The 24,493-nt window shown below is 47.1% G+C and overlaps 17 non-coding genes and 2 pseudogenes across 17 annotated transcripts; all 19 read left to right on the top strand.

Moving 5' to 3' along the window:
• Positions 1–244: 244 nt before the first annotated feature.
• Positions 245–435, top strand: LOC142260172 (U2 spliceosomal RNA). Its single transcript, XR_012728494.1, has one exon. It is a non-coding gene; the product is annotated as a U2 spliceosomal RNA (small nuclear RNA).
• A 1,117-nt stretch (positions 436–1,552) lies between these two features.
• On the top strand, positions 1,553–1,743 carry LOC142260171 (U2 spliceosomal RNA). Its single transcript, XR_012728493.1, has one exon. It is a non-coding gene; the product is annotated as a U2 spliceosomal RNA (small nuclear RNA).
• A 1,117-nt stretch (positions 1,744–2,860) lies between these two features.
• LOC142260170 (U2 spliceosomal RNA) lies at positions 2,861–3,051 on the top strand. Its single transcript, XR_012728492.1, has one exon. It is a non-coding gene; the product is annotated as a U2 spliceosomal RNA (small nuclear RNA).
• Positions 3,052–4,168: 1,117 nt separating this feature from the next.
• On the top strand, positions 4,169–4,358 carry LOC142260269 (U2 spliceosomal RNA). Its single transcript, XR_012728581.1, has one exon. It is a non-coding gene; the product is annotated as a U2 spliceosomal RNA (small nuclear RNA).
• A 1,117-nt stretch (positions 4,359–5,475) lies between these two features.
• Positions 5,476–5,666, top strand: LOC142259910 (U2 spliceosomal RNA). The gene has a single exon (XR_012728257.1). It is a non-coding gene; the product is annotated as a U2 spliceosomal RNA (small nuclear RNA).
• A 1,117-nt stretch (positions 5,667–6,783) lies between these two features.
• LOC142260169 (U2 spliceosomal RNA) lies at positions 6,784–6,974 on the top strand. Its single transcript, XR_012728491.1, has one exon. It is a non-coding gene; the product is annotated as a U2 spliceosomal RNA (small nuclear RNA).
• A 1,322-nt stretch (positions 6,975–8,296) lies between these two features.
• On the top strand, positions 8,297–8,481 carry LOC142260313 (U2 spliceosomal RNA). The gene has a single exon (XR_012728618.1). It is a non-coding gene; the product is annotated as a U2 spliceosomal RNA (small nuclear RNA).
• A 1,117-nt stretch (positions 8,482–9,598) lies between these two features.
• Positions 9,599–9,740, top strand: LOC142260335 (U2 spliceosomal RNA; annotated as a pseudogene).
• A 697-nt stretch (positions 9,741–10,437) lies between these two features.
• On the top strand, positions 10,438–10,633 carry LOC142260290 (U2 spliceosomal RNA). Its single transcript, XR_012728599.1, has one exon. It is a non-coding gene; the product is annotated as a U2 spliceosomal RNA (small nuclear RNA).
• A 1,376-nt stretch (positions 10,634–12,009) lies between these two features.
• On the top strand, positions 12,010–12,217 carry LOC142260314 (U2 spliceosomal RNA; annotated as a pseudogene).
• A 1,117-nt stretch (positions 12,218–13,334) lies between these two features.
• LOC142260168 (U2 spliceosomal RNA) lies at positions 13,335–13,525 on the top strand. The gene has a single exon (XR_012728490.1). It is a non-coding gene; the product is annotated as a U2 spliceosomal RNA (small nuclear RNA).
• A 1,117-nt stretch (positions 13,526–14,642) lies between these two features.
• LOC142260167 (U2 spliceosomal RNA) lies at positions 14,643–14,833 on the top strand. The gene has a single exon (XR_012728489.1). It is a non-coding gene; the product is annotated as a U2 spliceosomal RNA (small nuclear RNA).
• Positions 14,834–15,950: 1,117 nt separating this feature from the next.
• Positions 15,951–16,141, top strand: LOC142260166 (U2 spliceosomal RNA). Its single transcript, XR_012728488.1, has one exon. It is a non-coding gene; the product is annotated as a U2 spliceosomal RNA (small nuclear RNA).
• Positions 16,142–17,258: 1,117 nt separating this feature from the next.
• Positions 17,259–17,449, top strand: LOC142260165 (U2 spliceosomal RNA). Its single transcript, XR_012728487.1, has one exon. It is a non-coding gene; the product is annotated as a U2 spliceosomal RNA (small nuclear RNA).
• Positions 17,450–18,566: 1,117 nt separating this feature from the next.
• LOC142260164 (U2 spliceosomal RNA) lies at positions 18,567–18,757 on the top strand. Its single transcript, XR_012728486.1, has one exon. It is a non-coding gene; the product is annotated as a U2 spliceosomal RNA (small nuclear RNA).
• A 1,117-nt stretch (positions 18,758–19,874) lies between these two features.
• Positions 19,875–20,065, top strand: LOC142260161 (U2 spliceosomal RNA). Its single transcript, XR_012728484.1, has one exon. It is a non-coding gene; the product is annotated as a U2 spliceosomal RNA (small nuclear RNA).
• A 1,117-nt stretch (positions 20,066–21,182) lies between these two features.
• Positions 21,183–21,373, top strand: LOC142260160 (U2 spliceosomal RNA). Its single transcript, XR_012728483.1, has one exon. It is a non-coding gene; the product is annotated as a U2 spliceosomal RNA (small nuclear RNA).
• A 1,117-nt stretch (positions 21,374–22,490) lies between these two features.
• LOC142260249 (U2 spliceosomal RNA) lies at positions 22,491–22,681 on the top strand. Its single transcript, XR_012728564.1, has one exon. It is a non-coding gene; the product is annotated as a U2 spliceosomal RNA (small nuclear RNA).
• Positions 22,682–23,798: 1,117 nt separating this feature from the next.
• Positions 23,799–23,989, top strand: LOC142260159 (U2 spliceosomal RNA). Its single transcript, XR_012728482.1, has one exon. It is a non-coding gene; the product is annotated as a U2 spliceosomal RNA (small nuclear RNA).
• Positions 23,990–24,493: the final 504 nt, after the last annotated feature.

The raw sequence follows: 24,493 nt of genomic DNA, 5'->3' as shown, positions 1-24,493 counted from the left end.
CTGCAAGGGGGAGGGGAGTTGCTTGCGCCCTAAAGGAGGAGTTATTCAGATTCATTGCAGTGGGCGGCGGCTGCAAAACGCACCATTCTTCTTGTTTTTGCTCTGCAAAGCAGCCTTTTCAAGGGTTGGCTTGGGTGACAAAATGTCTTGTGTAGGCGTGGGTTTGTCTCCCTCTCGCTCTCTCTCCCTAAGATGTGTCCGGCATAGGCCAGGGTGCCACTCGAGGCCCAAACCAATTCTGGTTATCGCTTCTCGGCCTTTTGGCTAAGATCAAGTGTAGTATCTGTTCTTATCAGTTTAATATCTGATACGTCCCCTATCTGGGGACCATATATTAAATGGATTTTTAGAACAGGGAGATGGAAAAAGAGCTTGCTCTGTCCACTCCACGCATTGACCTGGTATTGCAGTACCTCCAGGAACGGTGCACCCCTTCTTAACCCAGTTTCCAAAAGCAGAACTCGATTCACCTGATTCATATTAGCCCGATTAGCGAATTGAAATGAATTTTTATCTAACACACTTTTTACTTGCTTTATTCATCCAAATAGCAAACTCATCACCACTCAACTTCACCAACTCTGCTATGTCCCGTGCAGTATCTTGTTGTCAGTCTAATCTAGATCATGTGTAATTGAATGGAATAGATCCCTTTTGGACAAAGTGGAGTCAGATGCTGCAGTGACCACAGGTGTGAGAGGATCTACAATTGGCATCTGGTGTTATCTCTCTGCTTCCACTCCAAATAAAGTTACCTGTTGTTACCTGAACGTCAAATACTAAGAATGGGCGGCCTATGAAAGAATTAGTACTTTCATTAAGTATACTAAACCGGCTAATTGGGAATAGACAAACTGTAAAAAGCCCTCTGAGAAAGCCCCTCTCTAACCTTTGTTAGTAAGCTTTTCTGTAGCCTGCCTGTTGATGTATTTTCGGTTTGAACAGTGCACAACATGAAGAGACGGAACACTGGTGGCTTGTCACAATGCCCCCCGATGACATCACAATAGCGCTGCTGCCTAGAAAACAAGCTGCGCAGAAGAAGTTGTTCTTTGGGTGGGAGGGTGGGCTAGTGGAAGGAGGGGGCAATCTCTTTTTTTCCCGGGTGGTAGGGGGATGACAGGAGAAGGGAAGCGGGTGGTGAGAAAGGTACAGAGGGCAGGGTTTGGGGGCTGGGAAGGAAAGGGAAAAGATTAGGGTTTGGGGATGATGAAAGGGCTTTCTACGGGTAAGGATGGCAAAGGGTGGCAGTGACGGAAAGTCAGGCAACCTGTCCTGTCCGTCTTTTTGTATCGTGAATTGGAAAGACTGCAAGGGGGAGGGGAGTTGCTTGCGCCCTAAAGGAGGAGTTATTCAGATTCATTGCAGTGGGCGGCGGCTGCAAAACGCACCATTCTTCTTGTTTTTGCTCTGCAAAGCAGCCTTTTCAAGGGTTGGCTTGGGTGACAAAATGTCTTGTGTAGGCGTGGGTTTGTCTCCCTCTCGCTCTCTCTCCCTAAGATGTGTCCGGCATAGGCCAGGGTGCCACTCGAGGCCCAAACCAATTCTGGTTATCGCTTCTCGGCCTTTTGGCTAAGATCAAGTGTAGTATCTGTTCTTATCAGTTTAATATCTGATACGTCCCCTATCTGGGGACCATATATTAAATGGATTTTTAGAACAGGGAGATGGAAAAAGAGCTTGCTCTGTCCACTCCACGCATTGACCTGGTATTGCAGTACCTCCAGGAACGGTGCACCCCTTCTTAACCCAGTTTCCAAAAGCAGAACTCGATTCACCTGATTCATATTAGCCCGATTAGCGAATTGAAATGAATTTTTATCTAACACACTTTTTACTTGCTTTATTCATCCAAATAGCAAACTCATCACCACTCAACTTCACCAACTCTGCTATGTCCCGTGCAGTATCTTGTTGTCAGTCTAATCTAGATCATGTGTAATTGAATGGAATAGATCCCTTTTGGACAAAGTGGAGTCAGATGCTGCAGTGACCACAGGTGTGAGAGGATCTACAATTGGCATCTGGTGTTATCTCTCTGCTTCCACTCCAAATAAAGTTACCTGTTGTTACCTGAACGTCAAATACTAAGAATGGGCGGCCTATGAAAGAATTAGTACTTTCATTAAGTATACTAAACCGGCTAATTGGGAATAGACAAACTGTAAAAAGCCCTCTGAGAAAGCCCCTCTCTAACCTTTGTTAGTAAGCTTTTCTGTAGCCTGCCTGTTGATGTATTTTCGGTTTGAACAGTGCACAACATGAAGAGACGGAACACTGGCGGCTTGTCACAATGCCCCCCGATGACATCACAATAGCGCTGCTGCCTAGAAAACAAGCTGCGCAGAAGAAGTTGTTCTTTGGGTGGGAGGGTGGGCTAGTGGAAGGAGGGGGCAATCTCTTTTTTTCCCGGGTGGTAGGGGGATGACAGGAGAAGGGAAGCGGGTGGTGAGAAAGGTACAGAGGGCAGGGTTTGGGGGCTGGGAAGGAAAGGGAAAAGATTAGGGTTTGGGGATGATGAAAGGGCTTTCTACGGGTAAGGATGGCAAAGGGTGGCAGTGACGGAAAGTCAGGCAACCTGTCCTGTCCGTCTTTTTGTATCGTGAATTGGAAAGACTGCAAGGGGGAGGGGAGTTGCTTGCGCCCTAAAGGAGGAGTTATTCAGATTCATTGCAGTGGGCGGCGGCTGCAAAACGCACCATTCTTCTTGTTTTTGCTCTGCAAAGCAGCCTTTTCAAGGGTTGGCTTGGGTGACAAAATGTCTTGTGTAGGCGTGGGTTTGTCTCCCTCTCGCTCTCTCTCCCTAAGATGTGTCCGGCATAGGCCAGGGTGCCACTCGAGGCCCAAACCAATTCTGGTTATCGCTTCTCGGCCTTTTGGCTAAGATCAAGTGTAGTATCTGTTCTTATCAGTTTAATATCTGATACGTCCCCTATCTGGGGACCATATATTAAATGGATTTTTAGAACAGGGAGATGGAAAAAGAGCTTGCTCTGTCCACTCCACGCATTGACCTGGTATTGCAGTACCTCCAGGAACGGTGCACCCCTTCTTAACCCAGTTTCCAAAAGCAGAACTCGATTCACCTGATTCATATTAGCCCGATTAGCGAATTGAAATGAATTTTTATCTAACACACTTTTTACTTGCTTTATTCATCCAAATAGCAAACTCATCACCACTCAACTTCACCAACTCTGCTATGTCCCGTGCAGTATCTTGTTGTCAGTCTAATCTAGATCATGTGTAATTGAATGGAATAGATCCCTTTTGGACAAAGTGGAGTCAGATGCTGCAGTGACCACAGGTGTGAGAGGATCTACAATTGGCATCTGGTGTTATCTCTCTGCTTCCACTCCAAATAAAGTTACCTGTTGTTACCTGAACGTCAAATACTAAGAATGGGCGGCCTATGAAAGAATTAGTACTTTCATTAAGTATACTAAACCGGCTAATTGGGAATAGACAAACTGTAAAAAGCCCTCTGAGAAAGCCCCTCTCTAACCTTTGTTAGTAAGCTTTTCTGTAGCCTGCCTGTTGATGTATTTTCGGTTTGAACAGTGCACAACATGAAGAGACGGAACACTGGCGGCTTGTCACAATGCCCCCCGATGACATCACAATAGCGCTGCTGCCTAGAAAACAAGCTGCGCAGAAGAAGTTGTTCTTTGGGTGGGAGGGTGGGCTAGTGGAAGGAGGGGGCAATCTCTTTTTTTCCCGGGTGGTAGGGGGATGACAGGAGAAGGGAAGCGGGTGGTGAGAAAGGTACAGAGGGCAGGGTTTGGGGGCTGGGAAGGAAAGGGAAAAGATTAGGGTTTGGGGATGATGAAAGGGCTTTCTACGGGTAAGGATGGCAAAGGGTGGCAGTGACGGAAAGTCAGGCAACCTGTCCTGTCCGTCTTTTTGTATCGTGAATTGGAAAGACTGCAAGGGGGAGGGGAGTTGCTTGCGCCCTAAAGGAGGAGTTATTCAGATTCATTGCAGTGGGCGGCGGCTGCAAAACGCACCATTCTTCTTGTTTTTGCTCTGCAAAGCAGCCTTTTCAAGGGTTGGCTTGGGTGACAAAATGTCTTGTGTAGGCGTGGGTTTGTCTCCCTCTCGCTCTCTCTCCCTAAGATGTGTCCGGCATAGGCCAGGGTGCCACTCGAGGCCCAAACCAATTCTGGTTATCGCTTCTCGGCCTTTTGGCTAAGATCAAGTGTAGTATCTGTTCTTATCAGTTTAATATCTGATACGTCCCCTATCTGGGGACCATATATAAATGGATTTTTAGAACAGGGAGATGGAAAAAGAGCTTGCTCTGTCCACTCCACGCATTGACCTGGTATTGCAGTACCTCCAGGAACGGTGCACCCCTTCTTAACCCAGTTTCCAAAAGCAGAACTCGATTCACCTGATTCATATTAGCCCGATTAGCGAATTGAAATGAATTTTTATCTAACACACTTTTTACTTGCTTTATTCATCCAAATAGCAAACTCATCACCACTCAACTTCACCAACTCTGCTATGTCCCGTGCAGTATCTTGTTGTCAGTCTAATCTAGATCATGTGTAATTGAATGGAATAGATCCCTTTTGGACAAAGTGGAGTCAGATGCTGCAGTGACCACAGGTGTGAGAGGATCTACAATTGGCATCTGGTGTTATCTCTCTGCTTCCACTCCAAATAAAGTTACCTGTTGTTACCTGAACGTCAAATACTAAGAATGGGCGGCCTATGAAAGAATTAGTACTTTCATTAAGTATACTAAACCGGCTAATTGGGAATAGACAAACTGTAAAAAGCCCTCTGAGAAAGCCCCTCTCTAACCTTTGTTAGTAAGCTTTTCTGTAGCCTGCCTGTTGATGTATTTTCGGTTTGAACAGTGCACAACATGAAGAGACGGAACACTGGCGGCTTGTCACAATGCCCCCCGATGACATCACAATAGCGCTGCTGCCTAGAAAACAAGCTGCGCAGAAGAAGTTGTTCTTTGGGTGGGAGGGTGGGCTAGTGGAAGGAGGGGGCAATCTCTTTTTTTCCCGGGTGGTAGGGGGATGACAGGAGAAGGGAAGCGGGTGGTGAGAAAGGTACAGAGGGCAGGGTTTGGGGGCTGGGAAGGAAAGGGAAAAGATTAGGGTTTGGGGATGATGAAAGGGCTTTCTACGGGTAAGGATGGCAAAGGGTGGCAGTGACGGAAAGTCAGGCAACCTGTCCTGTCCGTCTTTTTGTATCGTGAATTGGAAAGACTGCAAGGGGGAGGGGAGTTGCTTGCGCCCTAAAGGAGGAGTTATTCAGATTCATTGCAGTGGGCGGCGGCTGCAAAACGCACCATTCTTCTTGTTTTTGCTCTGCAAAGCAGCCTTTTCAAGGGTTGGCTTGGGTGACAAAATGTCTTGTGTAGGCGTGGGTTTGTCTCCCTCTCGCTCTCTCTCCCTAAGATGTGTCCGGCATAGGCCAGGGTGCCACTCGAGGCCCAAACCAATTCTGGTTATCGCTTCTCGGCCTTTTGGCTAAGATCAAGTGTAGTATCTGTTCTTATCAGTTTAATATCTGATATGTCCCCTATCTGGGGACCATATATTAAATGGATTTTTAGAACAGGGAGATGGAAAAAGAGCTTGCTCTGTCCACTCCACGCATTGACCTGGTATTGCAGTACCTCCAGGAACGGTGCACCCCTTCTTAACCCAGTTTCCAAAAGCAGAACTCGATTCACCTGATTCATATTAGCCCGATTAGCGAATTGAAATGAATTTTTATCTAACACACTTTTTACTTGCTTTATTCATCCAAATAGCAAACTCATCACCACTCAACTTCACCAACTCTGCTATGTCCCGTGCAGTATCTTGTTGTCAGTCTAATCTAGATCATGTGTAATTGAATGGAATAGATCCCTTTTGGACAAAGTGGAGTCAGATGCTGCAGTGACCACAGGTGTGAGAGGATCTACAATTGGCATCTGGTGTTATCTCTCTGCTTCCACTCCAAATAAAGTTACCTGTTGTTACCTGAACGTCAAATACTAAGAATGGGCGGCCTATGAAAGAATTAGTACTTTCATTAAGTATACTAAACCGGCTAATTGGGAATAGACAAACTGTAAAAAGCCCTCTGAGAAAGCCCCTCTCTAACCTTTGTTAGTAAGCTTTTCTGTAGCCTGCCTGTTGATGTATTTTCGGTTTGAACAGTGCACAACATGAAGAGACGGAACACTGGCGGCTTGTCACAATGCCCCCCGATGACATCACAATAGCGCTGCTGCCTAGAAAACAAGCTGCGCAGAAGAAGTTGTTCTTTGGGTGGGAGGGTGGGCTAGTGGAAGGAGGGGGCAATCTCTTTTTTTCCCGGGTGGTAGGGGGATGACAGGAGAAGGGAAGCGGGTGGTGAGAAAGGTACAGAGGGCAGGGTTTGGGGGCTGGGAAGGAAAGGGAAAAGATTAGGGTTTGGGGATGATGAAAGGGCTTTCTACGGGTAAGGATGGCAAAGGGTGGCAGTGACGGAAAGTCAGGCAACCTGTCCTGTCCGTCTTTTTGTATCGTGAATTGGAAAGACTGCAAGGGGGAGGGGAGTTGCTTGCGCCCTAAAGGAGGAGTTATTCAGATTCATTGCAGTGGGCGGCGGCTGCAAAACGCACCATTCTTCTTGTTTTTGCTCTGCAAAGCAGCCTTTTCAAGGGTTGGCTTGGGTGACAAAATGTCTTGTGTAGGCGTGGGTTTGTCTCCCTCTCGCTCTCTCTCCCTAAGATGTGTCCGGCATAGGCCAGGGTGCCACTCGAGGCCCAAACCAATTCTGGTTATCGCTTCTCGGCCTTTTGGCTAAGATCAAGTGTAGTATCTGTTCTTATCAGTTTAATATCTGATACGTCCCCTATCTGGGGACCATATATTAAATGGATTTTTAGAACAGGGAGATGGAAAAAGAGCTTGCTCTGTCCACTCCACGCATTGACCTGGTATTGCAGTACCTCCAGGAACGGTGCACCCCTTCTTAACCCAGTTTCCAAAAGCAGAACTCGATTCACCTGATTCATATTAGCCCGATTAGCGAATTGAAATGAATTTTTATCTAACACACTTTTTACTTGCTTTATTCATCCAAATAGCAAACTCATCACCACTCAACTTCACCAACTCTGCTATGTCCCGTGCAGTATCTTGTTGTCAGTCTAATCTAGATCATGTGTAATTGAATGGAATAGATCCCTTTTGGACAAAGTGGAGTCAGATGCTGCAGTGACCACAGGTGTGAGAGGATCTACAATTGGCATCTGGTGTTATCTCTCTGCTTCCACTCCAAATAAAGTTACCTGTTGTTACCTGAACGTCAAATACTAAGAATAGGCGGCCTATGAAAGAATTAGTACTTTCATTAAGTATACTAAACCGGCTAATTGGGAATAGACAAACTGTAAAAAGCCCTCTGAGAAAGCCCCTCTCTAACCTTTGTTAGTAAGCTTTTCTGTAGCCTGCCTGTTGATGTATTTTCGGTTTGAACAGTGCACAACATGAAGAGACGGAACACTGGCGGCTTGTCACAATGCCCCCCGATGACATCACAATAGCGCTGCTGCCTAGAAAACAAGCTGCGCAGAAGAAGTTGTTCTTTGGGTGGGAGGGTGGGCTAGTGGAAGGAGGGGGCAATCTCTTTTTTTCCCGGGTGGTAGGGGGATGACAGGAGAAGGGAAGCGGGTGGTGAGAAAGGTACAGAGGGCAGGGTTTGGGGGCTGGGAAGGAAAGGGAAAAGATTAGGGTTTGGGGATGATGAAAGGGCTTTCTACGGGTAAGGATGGCAAAGGGTGGCAGTGACGGAAAGTCAGGCAACCTGTCCTGTCCGTCTTTTTGTATCGTGAATTGGAAAGACTGCAAGGGGGAGGGGAGTTGCTTGCGCCCTAAAGGAGGAGTTATTCAGATTCATTGCAGTGGGCGGCGGCTGCAAAACGCACCATTCTTCTTGTTTTTGCTCTGCAAAGCAGCCTTTTCAAGGGTTGGCTTGGGTGACAAAATGTCTTGTGTAGGCGTGGGTTTGTCTCCCTCTCGCTCTCTCTCCCTAAGATGTGTCCGGCATAGGCCAGGGTGCCACTCGAGGCCCAAACCAATTCTGGTTATCGCTTCTCGGCCTTTTGGCTAAAATCAAGTGTAGTCCCTTCATTGGGTTTGCCTTGGTCTTGGCTGGGAGGGGCCCGGGCTTGCACAACCGCCGGCCTCGGGGATTGTTGCGCCTTTTGGTGCTTACGTCCCTTTATGGCTGGTGGTTCCTGGGCTCGGGAGGCGATCGCCTGCGGCACTGCGCTTTTGTGTGGTGGCCGATGACCGTTTTGTGAAATTTGCGGATGAATTCTCATCTGTTCTTATCAGTTTAATATCTGATACGTCCCCTATCTGGGGACCATATATTAAATGGATTTTTAGAACAGGGAGATGGAAAAAGAGCTTGCTCTGTCCACTCCACGCATTGACCTGGTATTGCAGTACCTCCAGGAACGGTGCACCCCTTCTTAACCCAGTTTCCAAAAGCAGAACTCGATTCACCTGATTCATATTAGCCCGATTAGCGAATTGAAATGAATTTTTATCTAACACACTTTTTACTTGCTTTATTCATCCAAATAGCAAACTCATCACCACTCAACTTCACCAACTCTGCTATGTCCCGTGCAGTATCTTGTTGTCAGTCTAATCTAGATCATGTGTAATTGAATGGAATAGATCCCTTTTGGACAAAGTGGAGTCAGATGCTGCAGTGACCACAGGTGTGAGAGGATCTACAATTGGCATCTGGTGTTATCTCTCTGCTTCCACTCCAAATAAAGTTACCTGTTGTTACCTGAACGTCAAATACTAAGAATGGGCGGCCTATGAAAGAATTAGTACTTTCATTAAGTATACTAAACCGGCTAATTGGGAATAGACAAACTGTAAAAAGCCCTCTGAGAAAGCCCCTCTCTAACCTTTGTTAGTAAGCTTTTCTGTAGCCTGCCTGTTGATGTATTTTCGGTTTGAACAGTGCACAACATGAAGAGACGGAACACTGGCGGCTTGTCACAATGCCCCCCGATGACATCACAATAGCGCTGCTGCCTAGAAAACAAGCTGCGCAGAAGAAGTTGTTCTTTGGGTGGGAGGGTGGGCTAGTGGAAGGAGGGGGCAATCTCTTTTTTTCCCGGGTGGTAGGGGGATGACAGGAGAAGGGAAGCGGGTGGTGAGAAAGGTACAGAGGGCAGGGTTTGGGGGCTGGGAAGGAAAGGGAAAAGATTAGGGTTTGGGGATGATGAAAGGGCTTTCTACGGGTAAGGATGGCAAAGGGTGGCAGTGACGGAAAGTCAGGCAACCTGTCCTGTCCGTCTTTTTGTATCGTGAATTGGAAAGACTGCAAGGGGGAGGGGAGTTGCTTGCGCCCTAAAGGAGGAGTTATTCAGATTCATTGCAGTGGGCGGCGGCTGCAAAACGCACCATTCTTCTTGTTTTTGCTCTGCAAAGCAGCCTTTTCAAGGGTTGGCTTGGGTGACAAAATGTCTTGTGTAGGCGTGGGTTTGTCTCCCTCTCGCTCTCTCTCCCTAAGATGTGTCCGGCATAGGCCAGGGTGCCACTCGAGGCCCAAACCAATTCTGGTTATCGCTTCTCGGCCTTTTGGCTAAGATCAAGTGTAGTATCGTTCGAAAAGGTGGTTTAAGGCTCCGGCCACCTTAGTACAATGATGCAATGCACACTGGAAGGTTGCGCTTGTTAGTACTTTGGGAGGATAGTATATCCATCTAGAGGAAACCATGGCCCTACCAGGATCGAGGCTATTAGACTGAGTAAGTGTGGGGGCTATGGTGCAATGTGCCCCAGGATTGACGACCCTGGAGTGAGTCTGAGCTTGCTGGCTTTGGACCCCGGCAAGCCTTGGGCTCTGTAGCACACCGTACCTTGCCCTTTCATACTTTCTGAGCATATTGCTCTATCCCGGCCTTCTGGCTAGGAAGGGAAATTTTTATAATCATGGTCGGAGGTCCGTTCAGCTTTGGGCTGAGAAACCAACACCCGGTTGGAGGTCCGGGTCAGCTTCGGCTGAGAAACCAACACCCGGTTGGAGGTCCGGGTCAGCTTCGGCTGAGAAACCAACACCCGGTTGGAGGTCCGGGTCAGCTTCGGCTGAGAAACCAACACCCGGTTGGAGGTCCGGTTAGCCTTGGGCTGAGAAACCAACACCGGTTGACGGTCCGGGCAGTTTCGGCTGCGAAACCAACAACTAGTAGCTCTCTACTCCACTTGGGTAAGATGCCTGGGTGGACGCTGGGAGCAACGACAAGGCTCAACCAGGCTTCGGCTTGGGGGAGCACCGAAGATCCCTGACCCTTGCTGTGGCCTTCTGGCTCGGAGGGACGGGGTTGATTTTTGGGGACCCTCTCCTCACGGAGGGGTCCACACGAATCCTAGCCTTTGCACTGTTTTTGGTGTGACTTCGGTCATGCATTTTTTGCGGTGCTTTGGAAAGCTTCATTAAATCAAAATCTGTTCTTATCAGTTTAATATCTGATACGTCCCCTATCTGGGGACCATATATTAAATGGATTTTTAGAACAGGGAGATGGAAAAAGAGCTTGCTCTGTCCACTCCACGCATTGACCTGGTATTGCAGTACCTCCAGGAACGGTGCACCCCTTCTTAACCCAGTTTCCAAAAGCAGAACTCGATTCACCTGATTCATATTAGCCCGATTAGCGAATTGAAATGAATTTTTATCTAACACACTTTTTACTTGCTTTATTCATCCAAATAGCAAACTCATCACCACTCAACTTCACCAACTCTGCTATGTCCCGTGCAGTATCTTGTTGTCAGTCTAATCTAGATCATGTGTAATTGAATGGAATAGATCCCTTTTGGACAAAGTGGAGTCAGATGCTGCAGTGACCACAGGTGTGAGAGGATCTACAATTGGCATCTGGTGTTATCTCTCTGCTTCCACTCCAAATAAAGTTACCTGTTGTTACCTGAACGTCAAATACTAAGAATGGGCGGCCTATGAAAGAATTAGTACTTTCATTAAGTATACTAAACCGGCTAATTGGGAATAGACAAACTGTAAAAAGCCCTCTGAGAAAGCCCCTCTCTAACCTTTGTTAGTAAGCTTTTCTGTAGCCTGCCTGTTGATGTATTTTCGGTTTGAACAGTGCACAACATGAAGAGACGGAACACTGGCGGCTTGTCACAATGCCCCCCGATGACATCACAATAGCGCTGCTGCCTAGAAAACAAGCTGCGCAGAAGAAGTTGTTCTTTGGGTGGGAGGGTGGGCTAGTGGAAGGAGGGGGCAATCTCTTTTTTTCCCGGGTGGTAGGGGGATGACAGGAGAAGGGAAGCGGGTGGTGAGAAAGGTACAGAGGGCAGGGTTTGGGGGCTGGGAAGGAAAGGGAAAAGATTAGGGTTTGGGGATGATGAAAGGGCTTTCTACGGGTAAGGATGGCAAAGGGTGGCAGTGACGGAAAGTCAGGCAACCTGTCCTGTCCGTCTTTTTGTATCGTGAATTGGAAAGACTGCAAGGGGGAGGGGAGTTGCTTGCGCCCTAAAGGAGGAGTTATTCAGATTCATTGCAGTGGGCGGCGGCTGCAAAACGCACCATTCTTCTTGTTTTTGCTCTGCAAAGCAGCCTTTTCAAGGGTTGGCTTGGGTGACAAAATGTCTTGTGTAGGCGTGGGTTTGTCTCCCTCTCGCTCTCTCTCCCTAAGATGTGTCCGGCATAGGCCAGGGTGCCACTCGAGGCCCAAACCAATTCTGGTTATCGCTTCTCGGCCTTTTGGCTAAGATCAAGTGTAGTCCCTTCATTGGGTTTTCCTTGGTCTTGGCTGGGAGGGGCCCAGGCTTGCACAACCGCCGGCCTCGGGGATTGTTGCGCCTTCTGGTGCTTACGTCCCCTTGTGCTGGTTGGTTCCCGGGCTCGGGAGGCGATCACTCGCGGCACTGTCGCTTTTGTGCGGTGACCGGCGTGCCTTCGGGCAATTATGTAAATATTGGGTGACTTGTCATCCAAACTCGATGGACCGATTTTGGTATGATCGGATTGTCCCTGTCGGGATAGCCAACTTAAAAAAAAATCTGTTCTTATCAGTTTAATATCTGATACGTCCCCTATCTGGGGACCATATATTAAATGGATTTTTAGAACAGGGAGATGGAAAAAGAGCTTGCTCTGTCCACTCCACGCATTGACCTGGTATTGCAGTACCTCCAGGAACGGTGCACCCCTTCTTAACCCAGTTTCCAAAAGCAGAACTCGATTCACCTGATTCATATTAGCCCGATTAGCGAATTGAAATGAATTTTTATCTAACACACTTTTTACTTGCTTTATTCATCCAAATAGCAAACTCATCACCACTCAACTTCACCAACTCTGCTATGTCCCGTGCAGTATCTTGTTGTCAGTCTAATCTAGATCATGTGTAATTGAATGGAATAGATCCCTTTTGGACAAAGTGGAGTCAGATGCTGCAGTGACCACAGGTGTGAGAGGATCTACAATTGGCATCTGGTGTTATCTCTCTGCTTCCACTCCAAATAAAGTTACCTGTTGTTACCTGAACGTCAAATACTAAGAATGGGCGGCCTATGAAAGAATTAGTACTTTCATTAAGTATACTAAACCGGCTAATTGGGAATAGACAAACTGTAAAAAGCCCTCTGCGAAAGCCCCTCTCTAACCTTTTTTAGTAAGCTTTTCTGTAGCCTGCCTGTTGATGTATTTTCGGTTTGAACAGTGCACAACATGAAGAGACGGAACACTGGCGGCTTGTCACAATGCCCCCCGATGACATCACAATAGCGCTGCTGCCTAGAAAACAAGCTGCGCAGAAGAAGTTGTTCTTTGGGTGGGAGGGTGGGCTAGTGGAAGGAGGGGGCAATCTCTTTTTTTCCCGGGTGGTAGGGGGATGACAGGAGAAGGGAAGCGGGTGGTGAGAAAGGTACAGAGGGCAGGGTTTGGGGGCTGGGAAGGAAAGGGAAAAGATTAGGGTTTGGGGATGATGAAAGGGCTTTCTACGGGTAAGGATGGCAAAGGGTGGCAGTGACGGAAAGTCAGGCAACCTGTCCTGTCCGTCTTTTTGTATCGTGAATTGGAAAGACTGCAAGGGGGAGGGGAGTTGCTTGCGCCCTAAAGGAGGAGTTATTCAGATTCATTGCAGTGGGCGGCGGCTGCAAAACGCACCATTCTTCTTGTTTTTGCTCTGCAAAGCAGCCTTTTCAAGGGTTGGCTTGGGTGACAAAATGTCTTGTGTAGGCGTGGGTTTGTCTCCCTCTCGCTCTCTCTCCCTAAGATGTGTCCGGCATAGGCCAGGGTGCCACTCGAGGCCCAAACCAATTCTGGTTATCGCTTCTCGGCCTTTTGGCTAAGATCAAGTGTAGTATCTGTTCTTATCAGTTTAATATCTGATACGTCCCCTATCTGGGGACCATATATTAAATGGATTTTTAGAACAGGGAGATGGAAAAAGAGCTTGCTCTGTCCACTCCACGCATTGACCTGGTATTGCAGTACCTCCAGGAACGGTGCACCCCTTCTTAACCCAGTTTCCAAAAGCAGAACTCGATTCACCTGATTCATATTAGCCCGATTAGCGAATTGAAATGAATTTTTATCTAACACACTTTTTACTTGCTTTATTCATCCAAATAGCAAACTCATCACCACTCAACTTCACCAACTCTGCTATGTCCCGTGCAGTATCTTGTTGTCAGTCTAATCTAGATCATGTGTAATTGAATGGAATAGATCCCTTTTGGACAAAGTGGAGTCAGATGCTGCAGTGACCACAGGTGTGAGAGGATCTACAATTGGCATCTGGTGTTATCTCTCTGCTTCCACTCCAAATAAAGTTACCTGTTGTTACCTGAACGTCAAATACTAAGAATGGGCGGCCTATGAAAGAATTAGTACTTTCATTAAGTATACTAAACCGGCTAATTGGGAATAGACAAACTGTAAAAAGCCCTCTGAGAAAGCCCCTCTCTAACCTTTGTTAGTAAGCTTTTCTGTAGCCTGCCTGTTGATGTATTTTCGGTTTGAACAGTGCACAACATGAAGAGACGGAACACTGGCGGCTTGTCACAATGCCCCCCGATGACATCACAATAGCGCTGCTGCCTAGAAAACAAGCTGCGCAGAAGAAGTTGTTCTTTGGGTGGGAGGGTGGGCTAGTGGAAGGAGGGGGCAATCTCTTTTTTTCCCGGGTGGTAGGGGGATGACAGGAGAAGGGAAGCGGGTGGTGAGAAAGGTACAGAGGGCAGGGTTTGGGGGCTGGGAAGGAAAGGGAAAAGATTAGGGTTTGGGGATGATGAAAGGGCTTTCTACGGGTAAGGATGGCAAAGGGTGGCAGTGACGGAAAGTCAGGCAACCTGTCCTGTCCGTCTTTTTGTATCGTGAATTGGAAAGACTGCAAGGGGGAGGGGAGTTGCTTGCGCCCTAAAGGAGGAGTTATTCAGATTCATTGCAGTGGGCGGCGGCTGCAAAACGCACCATTCTTCTTGTTTTTGCTCTGCAAAGCAGCCTTTTCAAGGGTTGGCTTGGGTGACAAAATGTCTTGTGTAGGCGTGGGTTTGTCTCCCTCTCGCTCTCTCTCCCTAAGATGTGTCCGGCATAGGCCAGGGTGCCACTCGAGGCCCAAACCAATTCTGGTTATCGCTTCTCGGCCTTTTGGCTAAGATCAAGTGTAGTATCTGTTCTTATCAGTTTAATATCTGATACGTCCCCTATCTGGGGACCATATATTAAATGGATTTTTAGAACAGGGAGATGGAAAAAGAGCTTGCTCTGTCCACTCCACGCATTGACCTGGTATTGCAGTACCTCCAGGAACGGTGCACCCCTTCTTAACCCAGTTTCCAAAAGCAGAACTCGATTCACCTGATTCATATTAGCCCGATTAGCGAATTGAAATGAATTTTTATCTAACACACTTTTTACTTGCTTTATTCATCCAAATAGCAAACTCATCACCACTCAACTTCACCAACTCTGCTATGTCCCGTGCAGTATCTTGTTGTCAGTCTAATCTAGATCATGTGTAATTGAATGGAATAGATCCCTTTTGGACAAAGTGGAGTCAGATGCTGCAGTGACCACAGGTGTGAGAGGATCTACAATTGGCATCTGGTGTTATATCTCTGCTTCCACTCCAAATAAAGTTACCTGTTGTTACCTGAACGTCAAATACTAAGAATGGGCGGCCTATGAAAGAATTAGTACTTTCATTAAGTATACTAAACCGGCTAATTGGGAATAGACAAACTGTAAAAAGCCCTCTGAGAAAGCCCCTCTCTAACCTTTGTTAGTAAGCTTTTCTGTAGCCTGCCTGTTGATGTATTTTCGGTTTGAACAGTGCACAACATGAAGAGACGGAACACTGGCGGCTTGTCACAATGCCCCCCGATGACATCACAATAGCGCTGCTGCCTAGAAAACAAGCTGCGCAGAAGAAGTTGTTCTTTGGGTGGGAGGGTGGGCTAGTGGAAGGAGGGGGCAATCTCTTTTTTTCCCGGGTGGTAGGGGGATGACAGGAGAAGGGAAGCGGGTGGTGAGAAAGGTACAGAGGGCAGGGTTTGGGGGCTGGGAAGGAAAGGGAAAAGATTAGGGTTTGGGGATGATGAAAGGGCTTTCTACGGGTAAGGATGGCAAAGGGTGGCAGTGACGGAAAGTCAGGCAACCTGTCCTGTCCGTCTTTTTGTATCGTGAATTGGAAAGACTGCAAGGGGGAGGGGAGTTGCTTGCGCCCTAAAGGAGGAGTTATTCAGATTCATTGCAGTGGGCGGCGGCTGCAAAACGCACCATTCTTCTTGTTTTTGCTCTGCAAAGCAGCCTTTTCAAGGGTTGGCTTGGGTGACAAAATGTCTTGTGTAGGCGTGGGTTTGTCTCCCTCTCGCTCTCTCTCCCTAAGATGTGTCCGGCATAGGCCAGGGTGCCACTCGAGGCCCAAACCAATTCTGGTTATCGCTTCTCGGCCTTTTGGCTAAGATCAAGTGTAGTATCTGTTCTTATCAGTTTAATATCTGATACGTCCCCTATCTGGGGACCATATATTAAATGGATTTTTAGAACAGGGAGATGGAAAAAGAGCTTGCTCTGTCCACTCCACGCATTGACCTGGTATTGCAGTACCTCCAGGAACGGTGCACCCCTTCTTAACCCAGTTTCCAAAAGCAGAACTCGATTCACCTGATTCATATTAGCCCGATTAGCGAATTGAAATGAATTTTTATCTAACACACTTTTTACTTGCTTTATTCATCCAAATAGCAAACTCATCACCACTCAACTTCACCAACTCTGCTATGTCCCGTGCAGTATCTTGTTGTCAGTCTAATCTAGATCATGTGTAATTGAATGGAATAGATCCCTTTTGGACAAAGTGGAGTCAGATGCTGCAGTGACCACAGGTGTGAGAGGATCTACAATTGGCATCTGGTGTTATCTCTCTGCTTCCACTCCAAATAAAGTTACCTGTTGTTACCTGAACGTCAAATACTAAGAATGGGCGGCCTATGAAAGAATTAGTACTTTCATTAAGTATACTAAACCGGCTAATTGGGAATAGACAAACTGTAAAAAGCCCTCTGAGAAAGCCCCTCTCTAACCTTTGTTAGTAAGCTTTTCTGTAGCCTGCCTGTTGATGTATTTTCGGTTTGAACAGTGCACAACATGAAGAGACGGAACACTGGCGGCTTGTCACAATGCCCCCCGATGACATCACAATAGCGCTGCTGCCTAGAAAACAAGCTGCGCAGAAGAAGTTGTTCTTTGGGTGGGAGGGTGGGCTAGTGGAAGGAGGGGGCAATCTCTTTTTTTCCCGGGTGGTAGGGGGATGACAGGAGAAGGGAAGCGGGTGGTGAGAAAGGTACAGAGGGCAGGGTTTGGGGGCTGGGAAGGAAAGGGAAAAGATTAGGGTTTGGGGATGATGAAAGGGCTTTCTACGGGTAAGGATGGCAAAGGGTGGCAGTGACGGAAAGTCAGGCAACCTGTCCTGTCCGTCTTTTTGTATCGTGAATTGGAAAGACTGCAAGGGGGAGGGGAGTTGCTTGCGCCCTAAAGGAGGAGTTATTCAGATTCATTGCAGTGGGCGGCGGCTGCAAAACGCACCATTCTTCTTGTTTTTGCTCTGCAAAGCAGCCTTTTCAAGGGTTGGCTTGGGTGACAAAATGTCTTGTGTAGGCGTGGGTTTGTCTCCCTCTCGCTCTCTCTCCCTAAGATGTGTCCGGCATAGGCCAGGGTGCCACTCGAGGCCCAAACCAATTCTGGTTATCGCTTCTCGGCCTTTTGGCTAAGATCAAGTGTAGTATCTGTTCTTATCAGTTTAATATCTGATACGTCCCCTATCTGGGGACCATATATTAAATGGATTTTTAGAACAGGGAGATGGAAAAAGAGCTTGCTCTGTCCACTCCACGCATTGACCTGGTATTGCAGTACCTCCAGGAACGGTGCACCCCTTCTTAACCCAGTTTCCAAAAGCAGAACTCGATTCACCTGATTCATATTAGCCCGATTAGCGAATTGAAATGAATTTTTATCTAACACACTTTTTACTTGCTTTATTCATCCAAATAGCAAACTCATCACCACTCAACTTCACCAACTCTGCTATGTCCCGTGCAGTATCTTGTTGTCAGTCTAATCTAGATCATGTGTAATTGAATGGAATAGATCCCTTTTGGACAAAGTGGAGTCAGATGCTGCAGTGACCACAGGTGTGAGAGGATCTACAATTGGCATCTGGTGTTATCTCTCTGCTTCCACTCCAAATAAAGTTACCTGTTGTTACCTGAACGTCAAATACTAAGAATGGGCGGCCTATGAAAGAATTAGTACTTTCATTAAGTATACTAAACCGGCTAATTGGGAATAGACAAACTGTAAAAAGCCCTCTGAGAAAGCCCCTCTCTAACCTTTGTTAGTAAGCTTTTCTGTAGCCTGCCTGTTGATGTATTTTCGGTTTGAACAGTGCACAACATGAAGAGACGGAACACTGGCGGCTTGTCACAATGCCCCCCGATGACATCACAATAGCGCTGCTGCCTAGAAAACAAGCTGCGCAGAAGAAGTTGTTCTTTGGGTGGGAGGGTGGGCTAGTGGAAGGAGGGGGCAATCTCTTTTTTTCCCGGGTGGTAGGGGGATGACAGGAGAAGGGAAGCGGGTGGTGAGAAAGGTACAGAGGGCAGGGTTTGGGGGCTGGGAAGGAAAGGGAAAAGATTAGGGTTTGGGGATGATGAAAGGGCTTTCTACGGGTAAGGATGGCAAAGGGTGGCAGTGACGGAAAGTCAGGCAACCTGTCCTGTCCGTCTTTTTGTATCGTGAATTGGAAAGACTGCAAGGGGGAGGGGAGTTGCTTGCGCCCTAAAGGAGGAGTTATTCAGATTCATTGCAGTGGGCGGCGGCTGCAAAACGCACCATTCTTCTTGTTTTTGCTCTGCAAAGCAGCCTTTTCAAGGGTTGGCTTGGGTGACAAAATGTCTTGTGTAGGCGTGGGTTTGTCTCCCTCTCGCTCTCTCTCCCTAAGATGTGTCCGGCATAGGCCAGGGTGCCACTCGAGGCCCAAACCAATTCTGGTTATCGCTTCTCGGCCTTTTGGCTAAGATCAAGTGTAGTATCTGTTCTTATCAGTTTAATATCTGATACGTCCCCTATCTGGGGACCATATATTAAATGGATTTTTAGAACAGGGAGATGGAAAAAGAGCTTGCTCTGTCCACTCCACGCATTGACCTGGTATTGCAGTACCTCCAGGAACGGTGCACCCCTTCTTAACCCAGTTTCCAAAAGCAGAACTCGATTCACCTGATTCATATTAGCCCGATTAGCGAATTGAAATGAATTTTTATCTAACACACTTTTTACTTGCTTTATTCATCCAAATAGCAAACTCATCACCACTCAACTTCACCAACTCTGCTATGTCCCGTGCAGTATCTTGTTGTCAGTCTAATCTAGATCATGTGTAATTGAATGGAATAGATCCCTTTTGGACAAAGTGGAGTCAGATGCTGCAGTGACCACAGGTGTGAGAGGATCTACAATTGGCATCTGGTGTTATCTCTCTGCTTCCACTCCAAATAAAGTTACCTGTTGTTACCTGAACGTCAAATACTAAGAATGGGCGGCCTATGAAAGAATTAGTACTTTCATTAAGTATACTAAACCGGCTAATTGGGAATAGACAAACTGTAAAAAGCCCTCTGAGAAAGCCCCTCTCTAACCTTTGTTAGTAAGCTTTTCTGTAGCCTGCCTGTTGATGTATTTTCGGTTTGAACAGTGCACAACATGAAGAGACGGAACACTGGCGGCTTGTCACAATGCCCCCCGATGACATCACAATAGCGCTGCTGCCTAGAAAACAAGCTGCGCAGAAGAAGTTGTTCTTTGGGTGGGAGGGTGGGCTAGTGGAAGGAGGGGGCAATCTCTTTTTTTCCCGGGTGGTAGGGGGATGACAGGAGAAGGGAAGCGGGTGGTGAGAAAGGTACAGAGGGCAGGGTTTGGGGGCTGGGAAGGAAAGGGAAAAGATTAGGGTTTGGGGATGATGAAAGGGCTTTCTACGGGTAAGGATGGCAAAGGGTGGCAGTGACGGAAAGTCAGGCAACCTGTCCTGTCCGTCTTTTTGTATCGTGAATTGGAAAGACTGCAAGGGGGAGGGGAGTTGCTTGCGCCCTAAAGGAGGAGTTATTCAGATTCATTGCAGTGGGCGGCGGCTGCAAAACGCACCATTCTTCTTGTTTTTGCTCTGCAAAGCAGCCTTTTCAAGGGTTGGCTTGGGTGACAAAATGTCTTGTGTAGGCGTGGGTTTGTCTCCCTCTCGCTCTCTCTCCCTAAGATGTGTCCGGCATAGGCCATGGTGCCACTCGAGGCCCAATCCAATTCTGGTTATCGCTTCTCGGCCTTTTGGCTAAGATCAAGTGTAGTATCTGTTCTTATCAGTTTAATATCTGATACGTCCCCTATCTGGGGACCATATATTAAATGGATTTTTAGAACAGGGAGATGGAAAAAGAGCTTGCTCTGTCCACTCCACGCATTGACCTGGTATTGCAGTACCTCCAGGAACGGTGCACCCCTTCTTAACCCAGTTTCCAAAAGCAGAACTCGATTCACCTGATTCATATTAGCCCGATTAGCGAATTGAAATGAATTTTTATCTAACACACTTTTTACTTGCTTTATTCATCCAAATAGCAAACTCATCACCACTCAACTTCACCAACTCTGCTATGTCCCGTGCAGTATCTTGTTGTCAGTCTAATCTAGATCATGTGTAATTGAATGGAATAGATCCCTTTTGGACAAAGTGGAGTCAGATGCTGCAGTGACCACAGGTGTGAGAGGATCTACAATTGGCATCTGGTGTTATCTCTCTGCTTCCACTCCAAATAAAGTTACCTGTTGTTACCTGAACGTCAAATACTAAGAATGGGCGGCCTATGAAAGAATTTGTACTTTCATTAAGTATACTAAACCGGCTAATTGGGAATAGACAAACTGTAAAAAGCCCTCTGAGAAAGCCCCTCTCTAACCTTTGTTAGTAAGCTTTTCTGTAGCCTGCCTGTTGATGTATTTTCGGTTTGAACAGTGCACAACATGAAGAGACGGAACACTGGCGGCTTGTCACAATGCCCCCCGATGACATCACAATAGCGCTGCTGCCTAGAAAACAAGCTGCGCAGAAGAAGTTGTTCTTTGGGTGGGAGGGTGGGCTAGTGGAAGGAGGGGGCAATCTCTTTTTTTCCCGGGTGGTAGGGGGATGACAGGAGAAGGGAAGCGGGTGGTGAGAAAGGTACAGAGGGCAGGGTTTGGGGGCTGGGAAGGAAAGGGAAAAGATTAGGGTTTGGGGATGATGAAAGGGCTTTCTACGGGTAAGGATGGCAAAGGGTGGCAGTGACGGAAAGTCAGGCAACCTGTCCTGTCCGTCTTTTTGTATCGTGAATTGGAAAGACTGCAAGGGGGAGGGGAGTTGCTTGCGCCCTAAAGGAGGAGTTATTCAGATTCATTGCAGTGGGCGGCGGCTGCAAAACGCACCATTCTTCTTGTTTTTGCTCTGCAAAGCAGCCTTTTCAAGGGTTGGCTTGGGTGACAAAATGTCTTGTGTAGGCGTGGGTTTGTCTCCCTCTCGCTCTCTCTCCCTAAGATGTGTCCGGCATAGGCCAGGGTGCCACTCGAGGCCCAAACCAATTCTGGTTATCGCTTCTCGGCCTTTTGGCTAAGATCAAGTGTAGTATCTGTTCTTATCAGTTTAATATCTGATACGTCCCCTATCTGGGGACCATATATTAAATGGATTTTTAGAACAGGGAGATGGAAAAAGAGCTTGCTCTGTCCACTCCACGCATTGACCTGGTATTGCAGTACCTCCAGGAACGGTGCACCCCTTCTTAACCCAGTTTCCAAAAGCAGAACTCGATTCACCTGATTCATATTAGCCCGATTAGCGAATTGAAATGAATTTTTATCTAACACACTTTTTACTTGCTTTATTCATCCAAATAGCAAACTCATCACCACTCAACTTCACCAACTCTGCTATGTCCCGTGCAGTATCTTGTTGTCAGTCTAATCTAGATCATGTGTAATTGAATGGAATAGATCCCTTTTGGACAAAGTGGAGTCAGATGCTGCAGTGACCACAGGTGTGAGAGGATCTACAATTGGCATCTGGTGTTATCTCTCTGCTTCCACTCCAAATAAAGTTACCTGTTGTTACCTGAACGTCAAATACTAAGAATGGGCGGCCTATGAAAGAATTAGTACTTTCATTAAGTATACTAAACCGGCTAATTGGGAATAGACAAACTGTAAAAAGCCCTCTGAGAAAGCCCCTCTCTAACCTTTGTTAGTAAGCTTTTCTGTAGCCTGCCTGTTGATGTATTTTCGGTTTGAACAGTGCACAACATGAAGAGACGGAACACTGGCGGCTTGTCACAATGCCCCCCGATGACATCACAATAGCGCTGCTGCCTAGAAAACAAGCTGCGCAGAAGAAGTTGTTCTTTGGGTGGGAGGGTGGGCTAGTGGAAGGAGGGGGCAATCTCTTTTTTTCCCGGGTGGTAGGGGGATGACAGGAGAAGGGAAGCGGGTGGTGAGAAAGGTACAGAGGGCAGGGTTTGGGGGCTGGGAAGGAAAGGGAAAAGATTAGGGTTTGGGGATGATGAAAGGGCTTTCTACGGGTAAGGATGGCAAAGGGTGGCAGTGACGGAAAGTCAGGCAACCTGTCCTGTCCGTCTTTTTGTATCGTGAATTGGAAAGACTGCAAGGGGGAGGGGAGTTGCTTGCGCCCTAAAGGAGGAGTTATTCAGATTCATTGCAGTGGGCGGCGGCTGCAAAACGCACCATTCTTCTTGTTTTTGCTCTGCAAAGCAGCCTTTTCAAGGGTTGGCTTGGGTGACAAAATGTCTTGTGTAGGCGTGGGTTTGTCTCCCTCTCGCTCTCTCTCCCTAAGATGTGTCCGGCATAGGCCATGGTGCCACTCGAGGCCCAATCCAATTCTGGTTATCGCTTCTCGGCCTTTTGGCTAAGATCAAGTGTAGTATCTGTTCTTATCAGTTTAATATCTGATACGTCCCCTATCTGGGGACCATATATTAAATGGATTTTTAGAACAGGGAGATGGAAAAAGAGCTTGCTCTGTCCACTCCACGCATTGACCTGGTATTGCAGTACCTCCAGGAATGGTGCACCCCTTCTTAACCCAGTTTCCAAAAGCAGAACTCGATTCACCTGATTCATATTAGCCCGATTAGCGAATTGAAATGAATTTTTATCTAACACACTTTTTACTTGCTTTATTCATCCAAATAGCAAACTCATCACCACTCAACTTCACCAACTCTGCTATGTCCCGTGCAGTATCTTGTTGTCAGTCTAATCTAGATCATGTGTAATTGAATGGAATAGATCCCTTTTGGACAAAGTGGAGTCAGATGCTGCAGTGACCACAGGTGTGAGAGGATCTACAATTGGCATCTGGTGTTATCTCTCTGCTTCCACTCCAAATAAAGTTACCTGTTGTTACCTGAACGTCAAATACTAAGAATGGGCGGCCTATGAAAGAATTAGTACTTTCATTAAGTATACTAAACCGGCTAATTGGGAATAGACAAACTGTAAAAAGCCCTCTGAGAAAGCCCCTCTCTAACCTTTGTTAGTAAGCTTTTCTGTAGCCTGCCTGTTGATGTATTTTCGGTTTGAACAGTGCACAACATGAAGAGACGGAACACTGGCGGCTTGTCACAATGCCCCCCGATGACATCACAATAGCGCTGCTGCCTAGAAAACAAGCTGCGCAGAAGAAGTTGTTCTTTGGGTGGGAGGGTGGGCTAGTGGAAGGAGGGGGCAATCTCTTTTTTTCCCGGGTGGTAGGGGGATGACAGGAGAAGGGAAGCGGGTGGTGAGAAAGGTACAGAGGGCAGGGTTTGGGGGCTGGGAAGGAAAGGGAAAAGATTAGGGTTTGGGGATGATGAAAGGGCTTTCTACGGGTAAGGATGGCAAAGGGTGGCAATGACGGAAAGTCAGGCAACCTGTCCTGTCCGTCTTTTTGTATCGTGAATTGGAAAGACTGCAAGGGGGAGGGGAGTTGCTTGCGCCCTAAAGGAGGAGTTATTCAGATTCATTGCAGTGGGCGGCGTCTGCAAAACGCACCATTCTTCTTGTTTTTGCTCTGCAAAGCAGCCTTTTCAAGGGTTGGCTTGGGTGACAAAATGTCTTGTGTAGGCGTGGGTTTGTCTCCCTCTCGCTCTCTCTCCCTAAGATGTGTCCGGCATAGGCCAGGGTGCCACTCGAGGCCCAAACCAATTCTGGTTATCGCTTCTCGGCCTTTTGGCTAAGATCAAGTGTAGTATCTGTTCTTATCAGTTTAATATCTGATACGTCCCCTATCTGGGGACCATATATTAAATGGATTTTTAGAACAGGGAGATGGAAAAAGAGCTTGCTCTGTCCACTCCACGCATTGACCTGGTATTGCAGTACCTCCAGGAACGGTGCACCCCTTCTTAACCCAGTTTCCAAAAGCAGAACTCGATTCACCTGATTCATATTAGCCCGATTAGCGAATTGAAATGAATTTTTATCTAACACACTTTTTACTTGCTTTATTCATCCAAATAGCAAACTCATCACCACTCAACTTCACCAACTCTGCTATGTCCCGTGCAGTATCTTGTTGTCAGTCTAATCTAGATCATGTGTAATTGAATGGAATAGATCCCTTTTGGACAAAGTGGAGTCAGATGCTGCAGTGACCACAGGTGTGAGAGGATCTACAATTGGCATCTGGTGTTATCTCTCTGCTTCCACTCCAAATAAAGTTACCTGTTGTTACCTGAACGTCAAATACTAAGAATGGGCGGCCTATGAAAGAATTAGTACTTTCATTAAGTATACTAAACCGGCTAATTGGGAATAGACAAACTGTAAAAAGCCCTCTGAGAAAGCCCCTCTCTAACCTTTGTTAGTAAGCTTTTCTGTAGCCTGCCTGTTGATGTATTTTCGGTTT

This window comes from Anomaloglossus baeobatrachus (genome assembly GCF_048569485.1).
Source record: "Anomaloglossus baeobatrachus isolate aAnoBae1 chromosome 9 unlocalized genomic scaffold, aAnoBae1.hap1 SUPER_9_unloc_5, whole genome shotgun sequence".
In the NCBI taxonomy this organism is placed as follows: domain Eukaryota; kingdom Metazoa; phylum Chordata; class Amphibia; order Anura; family Aromobatidae; genus Anomaloglossus; species Anomaloglossus baeobatrachus.
Note: the sequence above shows the minus strand (reverse complement) of the source record. Positions and strands in the feature narration are given on the sequence as shown.